Source organism: Dasypus novemcinctus, chromosome 17 (assembly GCF_030445035.2).
Source record: "Dasypus novemcinctus isolate mDasNov1 chromosome 17, mDasNov1.1.hap2, whole genome shotgun sequence".
Lineage (NCBI taxonomy): Eukaryota > Metazoa > Chordata > Mammalia > Cingulata > Dasypodidae > Dasypus > Dasypus novemcinctus.
In genome coordinates this window covers 28,247,089-28,259,231 of record NC_080689.1, presented here as the reverse complement: position 1 = coordinate 28,259,231, position 12,143 = coordinate 28,247,089, and the positions used below count along the sequence as shown (strand labels likewise).

Below are 12,143 nucleotides of genomic sequence, written 5' to 3'. Positions count from 1 at the left end.
GCTGTCAAGGGTGGTATATTTATACACCTCGGGGTGGAGGGGGCACTGCCACCGAGGTGTCTCACCCTGATAAGCAGCTGAGGCTGCTTGTTCCTGGTGTCTGGTTCAAGGTCTGGTGGGCCTTTTCAATAGACTTAACATCTCCCCCAGGTGGTGGAATGGAAGCATGCTAAAACACCTGCGCACAACAAAAAAAGAGGTGGCACGGGGGTAGGCAAGGAATGGGGGGGGGTGGCCTCTGAGTGTGTGTTTGTAACTTCCCCGGCAATTACTTGTTCAAAAACCTCCAGTCTAACAGTTTCATGGGTTCTCACAAAGTTGAGTATAGAATTACCATATGACCCAGCAATCCAAGTTCAATTCAAAAGAATTGAAAGCAGTGACTTGAACAGCTGTGTGCGTTCAAGTGGCATTATTCACAATTGCCAAAAGGTGGAAGCAACCCCAGTGCCTGTCAACAGATGAACTGGTAAACAAAATGTGGTCTATACATAGAATGGAATATTCTTCAGCCTTGAAAAGGAACAAAGTTCTGATACTTGCAACAAAATGGATGATCCTTGAAGACATCGTTTGAGTGAAATAAGCCAGACACAAAAGGACAAATATTTTATGATCTCACTGATATGTAATAACTAGAATGAGCAAATTCAGAGTCAGAAACTAGAATATAGTTTACCAGAGGTCAGGACAGAGATAGGCAATGAGGGAGTGAATGCTCAATTGGTACAGAATTTCTGCTTTGGGTGATGGAAAAGTTTTGGTAATGGATGGTGTGATGGAAGTACAAAATTGTGCATAATTAACACCATTGAAATATGTATCTGAATGTGGTTAAAAAGGGGAAGTTTAGTTTTTATATGTGATACTAGAATAAAAATTTTGTGTGCATGGTACCAAGCCTGGGGATTAAACCTGGGACCTCATATGTGGGAAGCTGGCACTCAGCCACTGGGCCACATTGACTCCCCTGAGCTGGTTTTTTTCATTTGTTTGCTTGTTGTTTTGTTTTGTTTTTAGGAGACACTGGGAACAGAACCCAGGACCTCCCATGTGGGAAGTAGGCACTCCATCACTTGAACCACATCCACTCCCTAGAATAAAAATTTTAAAGAAAACACAACCATAGGACTATACCACACAAAAAGTAAACAATGTAAATGTAAATTGTGGGGTATAGTTAATAGTTCAATTATAATATTCTCTCATTAAGTTTAACAATGGTACCATGCTAGTGAAATATGTTAATCATGGGTAGGTTTATGAGAGCTCTGTATTTTCTACACGATTTTTCTATAGACCTATACCTTCTCTAATAGAAATAAAAAATAAAAAACAAAACAATAAAACAAACAAACAAAACCCTTCAGTCTAAATCTAGCTGTGAGAAGTAACTATTCGAGGTCATGGGTAGTATCTAGTTCATTTTTTAATTTCCACAGGACCTGGTAAATACCTCTTAATGGAGTAGTCACACAGTATTTACTGCCTGATAACTTAAATTCAGCCAGGAAATCCACTGTAATGTTTTCTTAAAATGATTGCTTTAAAATGAAGTATGTTCCATTAATTTGCATAATTTATTCAACATGTATTTATTGATCATCTACTATAAGTTAGGTAGACATTTTAAATACTTCTCCATCCAAAAGTGCCTTTCCTTGAGCAATCTGGACATTCAGCCGATATTTTCACAACAACAAACAAAAAAAACTCTACAGAGTGACATCACATAATTTGGGTATATTTTTCAGGCTTCAAATCTGACATCATGCACCCTCTGGAAGCTGCCTGTCTTTTTGAAACAATTCTAAGATTTACGTAACATGAACATGCTCCTAGAGGCAGAGGTGCAAGCCCCGTGGTAAAACCTGTGCTGCTCACCCTGGAGAAAGTCTAGCGGCTTTGAAGTGGGAATTCCTAAAAGAACCTCAATTCAGAGCAGAAACAAATGATCTGCAAACAAAATACTATGCTTTGTCATTTCACCTGCTTAAGATCCCAAAAAAAGGGATGATATTGTCACTAGGAAATCCCAACTTCATTCAGGTCTCTGCAAAACTGACCACCTAATCTAGTTCCTGCCCCCGGAACTCTCTATCCTGTGTGCCTTCCTTTGTCTCTTTCTTAGCTTTGTCTCCATCTAGCAGTCCCAGATGGGTGAACTTGCTTGTTTTGCTTACTGCCTTTTGTTTTCCACTAGGACCTTTGACTGACATGTTCATTCCTGCATCTCAGTGTCTGGAACAATACCTGACTGAGAGTAGTGTCTGAATATTTGTCGAATGAATACCTGAAGGAATGAATGAACGAGTGAATTAATATGACTGTTCTCAATTGTGTATTTTGTCTCTGCTGTACCCAGTGTTTTGCCTTAAGTAAGAATTGCTTGACAACAGACTTTGAATGTACCAGGAAGCTCGCATATGATTTTCTTGAGAAATAAACAATGAAAAGTCAAGTGTAAATATAGGACTAAAGAACGTCTCTTAACAGAGATAAATAGGAGATTCTCTGACTTGTTTATAAACTGGACCAAGCAAATGCTTTTAAGTAACTCCTGAGATAACTGACAAAGGGTCAACTTACAGTTGTCAGCCTGAGGCTCGGTCAGATTGCCATCTCTGCCGTGGTCCGGCCTCCTGCAATGTCACAGACACTCCGTCTGTCATTGCGGAGCAGGTGGCCGGGCAGGACGGTTGGGTGGATATGGTGACGATGTCAAGGGCTAACCAGGACCTGCAGTGCAGCTCTGAAGAGCTGATTGATATTAAATTGCAATCCACGCTGGACAGGGGCCAGAGGGTTTACTTAACTCTACAACCAAAGTCCATCTTCTTTCCACATAGGGCAGTCTCCCTAGAGACTCATGCACGGAAAACTGTTGGAGATTCTGGTGATAAAATGTTCAACAAGACAGCCAGAGGCCCTGCAGTCATGGACTTTATTTTCTTGATCATATTTTCGAATTTGCTGATGTATCTTTGTTGGGTGAATTATAGTACCGGTGGTGCCACTTAGAGATTCTGAAATAGGTTCTCAGCCATTTGAAAGTTCTCTGAAATTTCCAAAGTAAGTCCTTATTTTTATATTCTGTTAAAAATATTGAAATATGATGGCACAACAGGATAGAAACAGCATTGTTTTAAAGGAAAGTACTCTTGCCCTTACTACTAATTAATTATTTGATCTTAGGCCACTGGTTTTCAGCTCTGACTGAGCCTTAGAACTTAGCCTACAGAACTTTAAACAACAAACAAACAAGTGGAAACAGAGTACAGATGGCTATTCAGACCAATGAAAACAGAATTTCTGGAGATAGGGTCTGGGCTTCAGTATTTTCTTAAAGCAACCTGGCCTATACTTACGTGCAAATCATTCTTATATACATATTGGTCAAATCCCTTTGAGGTAATCACAGTTCCTCTAACCATTCATAAGGATATTTTTATCCATAAATTAGATTGTAGATGGCAAATCATTGTAATGTCTATACCAATAACATTTAACATCATTTATTTTGGTCTATACTCTCAAAAATTCTGAAACAAAGCCAAAGATAGTTAAGCTTTTTGTGTGACAGGATACTACTTTAAAAGAAAGGGAAAATAGAAAGTATAGTTTTGGGATTTTACGTTCTCATGCTTACCAAGGATTCTTTAGGTGACACTCTGAGAGTCTGAATTTTTAAAAAGATGAAAGCATATAGTCTCATTATTTCCAGACAGTTCCTGTGGTAGCAGAATCTGCATCATTAAACCAGGGATTCGGACACCCATAAGTTCAGTCTATTTTCCCCTTAGGTATCTTTGTTGTGACCACTTTCAAGGGCTACTGTCTGGGTAGTGCAGTAACCACTGAAACATTGGCAGTCGTCAGAAGATTCTAATCAGTGCGCAGCAATTGAAGATGCAGTGAGGGAGCTATACATCATCGACAAGGCCTTAGAAAAGAGATTTATTGAAAAAGCTGAGGCGTGTTCTCTCAGGGACCTTGCTTCAGAACTGGACTGTGAGGAACAGCTGCCTGGTACAGGGCACCCAGGGGGTTCATCTTGAGTCCCTTTTGCTGGAGAGGCCTTGACTCAGTGTTGAGGAATGTTTATGCAAACTTAGTGAAGAAGTGTATGCCCCATTAATAAAATCGTTGTTACACCAAAACTTAGTCACAGTGGAATTTGGTTATATTGGCTCTATTATTAGAAATTCTACCCTCAGATTTTACTTAAGATAGGATCAAATTGATAACCATAGAGGAAAAGAATGACTTTAAACAAGGGAAGAATGTGGCACCCCCTTTCCCTCATGTAACCACACTCTGTACTTACAGAATCAGAAAGTGCATAAGCAGCTTCTCTTTTTTTTTTTTTTTACAGAAGTAAAACACTCACGTACTATAGAAAGCATCTATTTCTTGGGTTATTATTCACTGCATAGAACTATTATCAGAAATAATTATCAGTAAGATGATCTGATTATGGAGAAGCTAATTATATAGAAACTTTTTTATATGGGTATCATGTTCATGAAACATAAATGGAACAATATGGTAGTTTTATGGACTAATAATAATGGCAATAAAATATCATTTATTAAGTTAACTACTATGATCAGAAACTATGCCAAGTATATTATATACATTTTATCCTTGCCACAACTCCTTAAAGTAGATTTTACCATCTAGGTTTTCAAGACAGGGATATTGAGACCCAGAGAAGTTAAGAAATTTGCCCAAGATCACACAGCCAGATCTGGGATTTAAATCCAGAGTGCTAGTCTGACTCTAAAACCTTGGCTCTTAACCAGTCTGCTGTTCTTTTCTGACACGCTAGTTGTTTTACATAATGACCCTGCCTTTGAGGTCTCAATCGCTTTCAAGACAGGATATGAACTAATTATTTCCTTAAAGTAACAAGGAGCAAAAATGGAAAACAAAAGTGTTGGGACTTTGTGTAAGCCCAACCCTTGAATAGAAATTGCTCAGAAGTAAAAGTCTAGGCCCCTGGTAATTAAAGACTAAAAAACCCATTGGGACTCAGAGGAAGTGGATGTGACTAGGGTAATGGTATACAGGGGAGGGGAGTTATACCTGTGAGTGCCCTAGGAAGTCTGCGCCCACCCTGTGGATTTTTGTACAGTAGTAGGACGCACTTACCTGGCAGATTTCAAGGATGGTGTTCAACTGGTCAAAACAAAACAGAGAAGTAAAAGTTCCATTGCAAGAACGTCTAAGACCCCAGGGAAGAGAGAGACCATACTTAGGAATCAACCAAGAATCCTTGCAGTCACCCTGGAAGCAAAGAGCCCTGGATTCAATTAGCAACAAAGAAACCTAAAGGACAAAGCAAAACGGGTGCCCTGTGGTCCACCTGGTAGTCCCGGGTAGGGGAGAATGGCTCCTGCTGAGCTTCACTTGTTGGTCAGGCTGAGGGTGTTATAATACTTTTTTCTTACGTAGTAGTAAGACTCAGACAGAGTCTGAACCTATGGGTGAGCTGAGAAGTGAGTGGTCTAGGCTAGCAGAGACAGGAAATGAGGTGGGGGATGATCAAGATTACACAAAAACACTTAAACCCCAAATACTGAAAAACTAATGGTGGCAACTCTGCCCTACATAATTCAAAGTAAAAATGAACTTGAGTCATACGACATAGGTAAGGAATTAGAACAATATACTTGTTTTCGCTAAGATGAAAAATCATTGGGTGTTTTTGATAAAACAAAATAACAAATATCAAAACAATAACAAGTTTTGTGCTCCTGATTACGTGTTTAATTTTTCTGTTCGGTAGTCCAGCATGGGTGCTAACAAAGGTTAGATTGGACGAAAACACAGGCCCTAATTCCCAACGTTTATACTTGGTCTGAAAATGACTTTGCTAAAGGATCCCCATAAGGTTTGCTGGGAAATGGTTAGTGAAAATCTGAATCGGTTTTGGGATATCTCAGATTTTGGTGTAACTCCTGTGGAGTTCCCTAAATGGCTGCTCCACACTGCTTTGATTAGATAACACTGGATGCCCATAATTCTGAATCATAAGTCCTGAGGAAAAAATGGCAATCAATACCTGAGAATATAATTAGGAAATACTATTCCCATTGGAATGTAAATCACCACCTTACTACATACAGTGTTTCTTTCCCTGCCCACAGCCTGCAGCAGCCTTACTATTTCCAGAGCTGGAGCTCTGCAGTCTGCCACTGCCTTCTACCCAAGATGTAGCCTTTGATAATGCTTGTAATAAAAATCCAGTCATGTATGACATTTTGGAGGGAACAAAAGGTTTGCTTTGCCCCAGGACCCTGGAACCCTTATACGGATGCCATTGTTGAGAAATGAAAGGTGAAGAAAATTAAGGGTTCCGAAATTGAGCCAAAGCAAAAAGAATGACAAATCCCTGGGACCAGACTGCTTTCGAAAGGTTCTCCATAAAGCGAGACTATTTAATATAGGGTTTTTCCAAGAATCCAAATTAAAAATCAGTCTAGATTGGAAAAACAGGAGAAGTAAAGAGGATGACGATACAGTCATAATGTCTTCTCAGCTGGATTTTGGGGCATCACCGAAATACAAAAATTTGAAGAACAAGGTCCTTGTCATCCCATGTCACAAACATGCTTACATGTTCCAGAAAATCTGAACTTTCCAGAAGTGGTCCATAATAGCAGTAATGTGCTGTACCCTTTTCACAAAATGTATTCCAATGAGATGTAGACCTCTCACATTTTCATTTAGCTCTTTCATTTAGCTTTGCCTTATTTCCTATGGGTGCAGTCATTGAATTCTATGCTTTTCTCAGGGTCATTTAGAAAGCAGCCACTTTTCTCTCCAAGCCCCTTTCATTGACTGTGAGCCAAATGCCTTCCCTTCACACTTCCTTGAAGTCAATATCCTAAGTAATTTTTGGCTGAGAACATACTCTAACAAAGAGACAGTGACCTTCTGTGTCCCCCACAGTGTCATTTTGTTCACACTCACTAGTCAGTACTGTCTATCAGTTTGTGTGAAGAACAGCCTTCAAGAAGTAAAAGCAAGTAAAAGAAAATGTCCTCAGGGAAGGATGATGCCTGGGAATTTACAAGACCAAAAGAAGCTTGAAGCTTCCTCTGCTACGCTGAGTGTCCACACCACTAGATGGACGAAACAGACCTTTGCTAAGCATTCAGGTAGCATCAACATCACTTGTTATTTGTAAGAATGCAGATTCCAGGCCACCCCAGACCTACCGAATAATAATCGGTGATTTGTATCACTCATTCATGTTTGATAAGTACTGGCCTATGGCGATGACGCTCAACCTTGGTTGCCCGGAGGAACCAACCAGGGAACTTAAAAAAAATTACTGACGCCTGGGTCCCACTCCTTGAGAATCCCAATTAATGAGTCTGGGGTGTGGCCTTAGCACTGGGATTTTAAAAAGCTACCCAAATGATACTGAGGTGCAGCCAGGATTAGGAGCCACGGGCAAAGAGGCAGAGGAAGGCTTCCTCTCCGCTCTCCCTCTCTCTGCCCCACACAGAGCTGTGTTCCTGGAGTCCGATTGATTCTCTCTTTCCCTAAGGCCTAAGGGTCTCACAGCTGACTGTAAGTACTGGGGAGAACTCTAAAAGAACTTAGCTTTTTGCCTGGTGCTCTGCAGTGCCCCCCCCCCCCCCCTTACACACACCTTGGCAAACCACACCCGTGCGGGATGTCACCTGGTGCTTTAAAAGTACATACTTGGAGACCCGCTTGGATCTAAGGCAGCAGTCTCAAGATGGGACGCTAAAATCTGCATTTTTAGCAAGCATCTCTGGTAAGTAGGATGTGCAGCCAGGTTTGGGAACTGGCAAGTCCACAGTAGGTCTAGCCTTTCATCCTACCAAGTCATTAAGGATTTGTAAGGATGAATGAGCTGTCAAGAGGGCAAGGGCCCGGTGCAATGCTCCTTTATTAATTATGGGGAAGTGATGTGTTGGCAATGAGAATGCTTCTCTTGGAAAGGGCAATGAATGGTTCGTAGACTGCTGCATAAGGTCTTTCCCCAGTGCATCCTTAATACTCAGCTTTTACTCCTCTCTGTAGTTTAAAAGCCGCATGGCTTTCACACTAAACAGCTTCTTGGTCTTTATTTCCAGGTAAAAAACTGCAATCTTTAAGGGAAATACCAAAGATTCTTTGAGGGAGCATTTTTTATAGTTCTTGGCTGGGGAATACCACCGCACTCCCCTCCCCCCTTCCCAGCACACGGACGTCCTTATCTCCTCGTGGCAGCATCTAGTAGCCGGTCTGCATGTAGGCACAGTAGCTGTGCCTGTCTGAATGTAGGGAAAACACAGAATAGGGGTTTAAAAAAATCACTGAGGTAGCCCCAGATCTCTTACTAAAAGAAACCTTCTTTTAGCAGAGGGGTAGAAAGTGGAGGAAGAAAGATATATCTGGATTAACAATTTTGGAGGTGAGAAACGGGTAGGCGAGCTGAGGTTGGGGCTCTCTATCTGTGGGTGAGGCGAGAAAGGTGAAAAAGAAAACTTGCAGCGCGCGTCTTCGCGGGTAATCGCTGGGCTCGGCGCCGGGGAGAGCGCTAGCGCACGGCCAGAACGCACTGCGGAGCCGCGCGAGCCCGGAGGAAATCGGAAAAGATTCTCAGCCGAGGCTCGGGGGCTCCCCACGCGCTCGCTCTGCGCTCGGGAGACGCGCCCGCTCCAGCCCAGCGGCTGGCCGAGGGCGCCCGGGGGGCGCGCAGGAGCCCGGGACTGCACGGGCCGCGGCGGCGGGAGCGTGGCCGAGCGCGCCTGTGAGCGAGTGCGAGGCCGCGGGCGGGCGAGTGTGCGCGGGAGGGAGCGCGCGCGCCGCCCGGGCCCCGGCCCTCCCAGCCTGCCGGCCTCCGCGCCTGCCTCCCGCCCGCGCGCACCGGCTGCCCGCCGCCGCCGCTCCTGCTCGCGCCGGCGCTGCACCCGAGTCTGCCCGCCGCGTCCGCGCTTTGTGCTTTCCCGAGAAGATGGGAGCGACCTCTTCCTGATCCTGATCGCGAGCTCTTGAGAAGGAGGGAGGGAGTCGTCTTTCCTAGTCGCGTGGAGGAACCGGGGAGAATACATCCACACTCCCCAAACCAGGTAGGATCTTAGGCTAGGCAAGCAGGAGGGATTCGGTCGGATACGGCCAACTATTGCTCCTTGGCTCTGCGTGGGGCTGCACTTCACTCCGCTTTGGCAAAAGACGGGCTCCTGAATTGTGTGTGTGTGTGTGTGTCGTGGTATGTTTTTTTCCCCGCACATTTTCTGGGGTGTCCGCGCTTCTCCGGGAGTGAAATTGCTCGAGCTGGGGCGTCTGGGCGTGAGAGTGCCTGCCTGCCAGTGCCGGCTGCCAGGGGAAGGAAGGGCTGCGAAGGAGAGATGCTGCACCCTGCACCGCGCTGAGCTCTGAAGCTCCAGGGCGCGAAGAGCTGAGTCCACCCGGAATACAGAACTGCAGGGGATCGAGGCGTCCCCAGCCCCGAGGCGCTGCTCGGTGGTCATCTCTCCTCCTGGTAATCCCAGAGGTCTTCCCCAAGGCCACACCAGGGAGCCCCCGCTTGTCTGGCGGGTGTTGGGCTCCTCTAACGTCTGTGCTCCCCTACCACCGACTGCGGGAGGTGTGGTCGGGGCAGTGGGGGTACAGGAAAGGCAGGAAAGGGAGACATGCGACCGGGAGTGGGCTGAGGAGTCCACGGCTCTGTCCATCGGGCCGTGGTGTGCGCTGGGGATTCTGCACAAACAGGCATCTTTCCCTGAGGGACCCGAAGGGAACTTTGCAGCTGCATTATCTGCCTCTGGGGCTTTGCTGGTTCTTGGGGAAATGGTCTCTGTTCTGTGATGTGAGGATATCCTCGTTGGCTCCTCCTTAATGAAGAAGGCGGTCTTATGGCTGGACAGTTGGCTTAAGTAACCAAATCTGCCGAGGCGATGCTTTTAAAAAATACAGTATATGTACATTCCTGATTCTTTAACCACCCCCGCCCCTTCCTCCATTGATTCTGTTGACTGATGAATGGCTTGGGCTGCCAATTTGTATTTCCCTCTCCAGGCAAAGTGACAGTGGTTGGGTTGAGAGCAGGGGTAATCAGATATATATATATATGAAGAAGGCAACGTACATGTCATCTGGATTGGAAAGAAAGTCATGCGTTGCACTAGGTATCTGTTTAACCCCTTTACCTGCCTCCCTCTCTGGTTCCCTCCCTCTCTTCCTCTAGACAGCCGGTAGTGGTTGTGAATATAACAGTACAAACTTGGTCCTGCTGGAGGTGTAAAGACTGAAAAGAAAAAGAAGGATGTCCGTGGGAGGTGTAGTGAAGAGTGCAGGCATCCTGATCATGGAGGAGCCAGCTGAGGAGGTGGAGATTCTGATTAGATGGGCTCAAGGCTTTGATGAGGATCTCCAAACAGGGGCAAGTGAATACCTGCAATCCAGCATCTGTGTGAAGATCTCCTAAGGGAAATGGGGAGTGACGTGGAGGGGATTCTGAAAGTACACCTGCCTCCAGGTCCCCCCTAACCCCCACACACATTTTCTTTCTTTCCCAAAGCTACTCTTGCAGCAAGTCAGGAGAGGAGGGAGGAAAATATATCTAGACGTGTCAGCATTCATTTCAGATAAGGAAACAAAGCTAGAATAAGGGTAATTGGTTTTAGGTTTCTCTTTCAAATCCTGTTACTTGGATTATCTCTATGGGTTTGCTGTACTTGCGTATTTGGGAGGTTAGCCAGTCTGAAAGCAGGGGGTAAGGAAGGAAGCGCTAGCACCATCTTTGGGGCCTTGTGAGTGAGAAGGTGGGGAAGATCCATTTATTTCATCAAGGAGCAAGATATGTTTCTTAGATGGTATTCATTTTACAAATTGTGCCTGCTTCAAGGATTTCATTTAGGTTTAGAGCGATTTAGCTAAGATTTCTCCCACCCACTATAAAAGGAGTCTGGATTTTCCCCCCTAAGATGGCTGTTGTCTCTTTTTAAAAATGGAAAGAATAATTCCTAGAAAAAAAAAAAAAAAGAGGCTGGACAGGGGTAAGCCATTATTCATTGTTGAGCTCTGCAGTGTTTGGAAAGGATGTAACAGTGTCCATGATAATCAGACTTAACTTACTCTATTTTGAAATCTTAATAGGGCTGGGAAGAGGAGAGTAATGAATTAAAAGACTATGGAGGCTGTGCTTTCTCTCTTTCTCCTTCTTTCTCTCCATTTCCATCTCTCTTACTATTTCCTGAGAATGCAAATTAACAACTAAGTAAACCTTTTGCTGACCATGAGGAGGAAGAAAAGAGCAGAGCAGTAGTAGTGCTTTAACTCCAAATCACATCACACAGGGAAGGCACCTACAGGATTATTTGCAGAAATTACATTAATTGCCCTTTCAAGTTTACTAGGCTTTGAAAAAAAAAAATCCAAAAGAGCTTCAGCATTTGTTAGTAAGCTTTGTTTTCTCTCAGAAAAAAATAGACTTTTTTTAATCTTGCAAAGTAAAAGGCTTCCCTCTTGTACATAGTCTGTTTCTTTAACCAAATAAATGATGAGAAAAGCGCTGTACATCCAATTAAGTTGCAGTCCCCCTTGAAAGCAAACTAAGGCATCTGTTTAGCTCATGGAGGTCTTTGTCTCAAAGTAAATGTATTTTAGGACTTTAACATCTGATTTTCATGTTGCAATTCAGTGAGATGAGCCCTTTCTCCATGATGCCTTTAGGAAGAGGGAAAACAGTGTATAGGTAAGAAGCAGTCTGCCCTAATGGCATGGAAATAAACAGGCTCCAAATTGCCATAGAAATCAAATTTATAAAAAGAAATATGTAGTTAAAAGAGGATATTAGAGTGACTATGTTGCACTTTTTATATTTCCTTTTTCACAGTGTGTGTGTATGCTACTTTCAACTAAAAATTAAATTGTCGCCTAAGACCTTAGGAATTAATGTGTTGTTTTCTCTCTTCTTTCTGGGTCTTTCAATATTTTTTTCTCTTTAAGGGATCAATGTTTCCTTCTAAAATATTTTCCTATATCATCCATACTTCATAGTTAGACCTTCATCATCACCTTCCATACCATATAGTTAGACTCTTCATCATAACCTCCACCAAATAGTCTCCCATCTGACCAAATTCTCCTGCTCCCTCTTGTGGCAAATATTTTCC

At 43.6% G+C, this 12,143-nt stretch overlaps 1 protein-coding gene across 13 annotated transcripts in view; it reads left to right on the top strand.

The window, feature by feature from the left end:
* The window catches only part of SLC8A1 (solute carrier family 8 member A1), a 391,565-nt gene that overhangs the window by 57,682 nt on the left and 321,740 nt on the right, over positions 1-12,143 (top strand). For 3 of the 13 annotated variants that reach the window (XM_058278463.2, XM_058278461.2, XM_058278460.2), the window contains exon 1: positions 8,875-9,095. The exons of 8 other annotated variants lie outside the window; for them this stretch is intronic. The gene's annotated coding sequence lies outside the window, so the exon portion shown is untranslated. Of the gene's footprint in view, positions 1-8,843; positions 9,096-12,143 lie in introns of those variants that run through there. 2 more of the 13 variants (XM_058278447.2, XM_071208788.1) reach the window with 2 other exon arrangements.